Below are 4,299 nucleotides of genomic sequence, written 5' to 3' on the forward strand. Positions count from 1 at the left end.
TTTATGTTTATATTTATATACATTTTAAATTTTTAAAATCTAAAAATTTAAACCCATATTTATTGTGCTGCCATCTGTCGATTATTTTCGTAGATATATTTCATTTGTTATTTTGAATTTGGCGTACAATAATGTTGAAGGGACTTTAATTAATAAATAACGAAATAAAACGAATACACTTACTTAATTATAGCAATTTTTGCTTTAGAATTGATTTATTTTGACGTTACTCACATTAATTATATAGTATATAATGACATTTTTTTTTTATACAGAGAATTTTAAACTCTGCACACTTTAAAAAAAATAACAATAAATTAAAGATACAAGATAAAAAATGACTTTTAAGTAAGCTTATAAAGCTCATTTAATGAAATTTATTTGATTTTATTATATACAGATAGGATAATTTATTGAATAAATATGTACAGTACAGTACATATTGGACTCCCCACCGAGTTGGCACGAAGTAGAATCATTTGACCAGGTCCATGAAGGGGTGTTGAGGACCTGTGGTGAAAAATGCGCCCCATACTACTCGTGAAAAGTTAAAGTTCTTAAGATTATTTACTTGTACTGGCGATTTTATCGCCTCAGTCATCTGGCTGTATATCTGAAAACATGAATAGTCTAATTTTTACAATATGATTTGACCAGTAAGAACGAATTGCCGTTGAGAATTATGAGGATAGGATCAAAATAAAAATCTAGACAGAATTCTTCACCTTCCAGTCTATAGAGTAAGGTCACACAAAAGTACCCATTTTTGCGATTTTGCTTTAATAATACTCTACTGTGAAGATAAATTTGGATTTAATACTATCAATTGAAACGTTCTTAATCTAATAACGTTTGGCAAAGTAAAACAGAAATGGCTTAAAAAGACTGGGAGATAAAAAGAAAACGGTCAATGTTACCTATGGTTTCAAAATGGCGGCTCGTCTCTGATTCCAGCAAATAGAAGAAAGGAAACAGTGGGGACGCACGTTCTAACCTAACCTAACCTATTCTAATAATTTTGTTGGTAATAATTACGGTAATTTATTAGAATAGGTTAGGTTAAGTTAGAACGTGCGTCCCCACTGTTTCCTTTCTTCTATTTGCTGGAATCAGAGACGAGCTGCCATTTTGGAACCATAGGTAACATTAACCAAAAAAACCTTTGTAAAGTGCGTACTCTTACAAATGGGGTTGATAAGAGTATGCACCCTTTATAAATAATTCGTAAGGTATGAATGTACTGTACTGTAGCCCTACTTATTCGTTTTTATAACGCTGTTATGTGATAAATTAGAGATAAATTATTTTTACTTCTTTTACATTAATTAAAAAAACACGTCTTTACAGCAATCTGATACTTCCAAATTTTCTAATTACTAGATCAGAAAATTTGGAAGAATCAGGTAGCAAGCCATTATCCTGATGAAATAAAGTGATTGAGATATTACGAAACATGATTATTTGGTGTGATGCCGGTTTAGATAATAAGAATAATTTAATAAATAATTATTTAAATTATGGATTTTATTGATTTCAGTTAAAGTTAATATTTTATATTAAAAGAAAATTATTGAAATGAACTGGTAGGGAAACAAATAGGAATCAAAATAAATTCTAATTTATAGAATTATCTGGTGTAAAGTTAAACATTTTTAAGGTTAAACATTGTTAATGGAGAACAATTCAATTCTATAAAATAATTTTAAATTGTCTCTTTCTTTTCAGCAATCTTTTTTGAGCTTCTTGAATTTTTATTTCGTAAAAGATAGTTTTCTGATGGTTTTTCTCTTAAAACCTCATATTTTAAGAGTTGAAAACAAATACTTTTAGACTTAACACGTTTCTCAATGATGTCTAAGAGTACGAGCATACTCTTGAATGCATCTGTTCTTAATTCAGAAAAAAAAATCCAGCAACGAGTTGCTTAACTTTCCCAGTATTTTAAACTGCGTCTGTGGCTCCATCTGTTACGATATTTTATTATTAAAAACTTTTTATATGTTTAATTATTATAATATACATAAAGCTTAATTTTGAGGGTGGGTATGGGTTTTATAAAAAATTGTAAATGTTAATAACGAGTAAAATGTCATTAAGTCCGACCCTACTCGTAGTACGACACACAAACTTCTTTATTTCCTCATCCCATCGATCTTTCACCAGCAAAATTTAATAGCATCAATTCCCCTAATACACAAACACTCCTTGCAAAATTCCAGAGATTTTCGACAAAAAGCACAGGAGTTATGACGCTTCAAACAGGGTGAACAAAAATGTCCTCCTCAAACACACATTAACGTTCTGGTCGAGGTGTATAAATGGATTCCAAACCCAGAAATTTGGATTTTAGAAAATATTGCGAGAGTCATGCAAAGGTTCTAAAATTACATAAAAACTTCTTCGTCTACTTTAGAATTTATTTCAGTCAAAAATTCATGTAAGACAAAAAAAAAGAAAAAAAACAAAATTATTTATCTCAATTGTAGAAATCCAGAATGTTAAAAACGTGAAGAAAATTCGAAAAACTCCACATGGCCTGCCCGTCCTGGAGAGTCGCACGCTACTAGTGTTCAGGGAACGGAATCGCTTGACCGCTGGTATATTAGTATTATTTGGTAATTGTACTGTATTTATTTTTTAGCAGCCTACTCGTTTAACGTAGATAATACAATGTGTTTTACGCAAGGTTTAATTTAGCATCTTCAATTGTATGGCTTACCAATCGCCGAGTGGATAAAACCACTGAACATTGGTAGTTGGTCGCGGGTTCGCGCCTTGCCAACCGGCTGGCCACCTTGAGTTTTCTGACTTTTCTTTATGTTTGTAACGCCTAAATAGCACCAATTTCCCATTGAAAGTTCTCCTGGGAGGAATCTCTCCTTCGGCAGAGTGTCGCATTGCCGTGTATCCAACCAATCCAATTGTACGAGCTTCACTATTAAGTGCAATGCGGTAATTCACGCGGTAAGATGTCTCTATTTTGTTTTTAGTTATATCAATTTAAAGTTTATATTTTTCTAGCGAGTAACGTCGTCTTAAAAAAAAATACAAAAACAATTTTAATATTTTTTTCTATTGTAATTAGCGTGTTTCATTTCAAAGTGTCTACAAAGTTTACTGGAGCCAAAAAACTGTTTGATAGTATTTTATTACATAAAACACACATTGTGTCAGGAGCATCCGTGTTGCCAATACACTCATAAATCCAAAATTTAAATAACTTTCATCGTACTTTCGATTTGGTCTGTTCTTAGATGGCACTTGTTCTTTAATATTAGATTTTGAAGAAACCACAGTTTGCAAGTCAATTTCTTCTCCAATCGTAGATGTGTCCTCACAAGTAGGCCTATTTCTCGCTCCTTATGACACCTTTCCTAGAATGCATGCCTTTTTACTTCAGTCGCGCTTGGAGTTGTCAACAACTGCAGGAGTCTGCGTTAAGACCAGAGCACTCTGGTCTTAATAGCTCAAATTTATGAAACAAGATAAAATTTAATGGTAAGTAACAGAATGAAAATTCTACAACAAAGTGGTCAGGGAAAGCTCAATGTATTGGCAAGATTTGAAGCAATTATATAGGATACTTCCGTTAATATATCAACCCAAATCAATAATATCTGCAACACAACATAATACAGTACTATAATGTGAAAAGATGAATTGGCATCAACTAATTAATATTTTTAATGAAAGTTTTGTGATTTATATATCATAAAAATAACTGATTCAAAAGTATCTAAAGAATAATTTTTTGTGTTTTTGTGTCAATGGGAACGGCTGAAGACCCTGTTGTATTCTCTTTGTATCCGTCACTGGATCATAATTAATGAAATATAAATACAAAAAAAAACTAATATCGTTAGAACGAACAAGTAATTCCTAATTTACTCTCATTAAAAATTTTGTGGTGTATTCTAAGAAAGTTGTTTAACGCAATTAAAGTAGATAGCATTCAATGGATGAAAAAATTAGACCTTTATAAATACGAGTATAAAGTTTGCAGTAGTGTACAAGAGCTACGAAATATTTAATGAAATTCGGAAATACAAATGAATTGCTTTACGCTATTCACTTGTATTTCCGAATCCGTTATTCATATGTAACGCTTATTAACTGAAGATAAATGAAATAATAAAATTATAACAAAGCTGGCATTAAATAAAGTTCGAATTTTTTGCATCTTTACGCATTTCTATTTGAATATGTATATATTTATATGTGTGCGTACAACATATTCTTGAAGAATCCCTTTTCCAGTCGGAATTGAGAAGCCACAGGAATTTTTTGAGACGATTTGTC

This window comes from Centruroides vittatus, unplaced genomic scaffold (assembly GCF_030686945.1).
Source record: "Centruroides vittatus isolate TY-2023 unplaced genomic scaffold, ASM3068694v2 scaffold_373, whole genome shotgun sequence".
NCBI lineage: Eukaryota > Metazoa > Arthropoda > Arachnida > Scorpiones > Buthidae > Centruroides > Centruroides vittatus.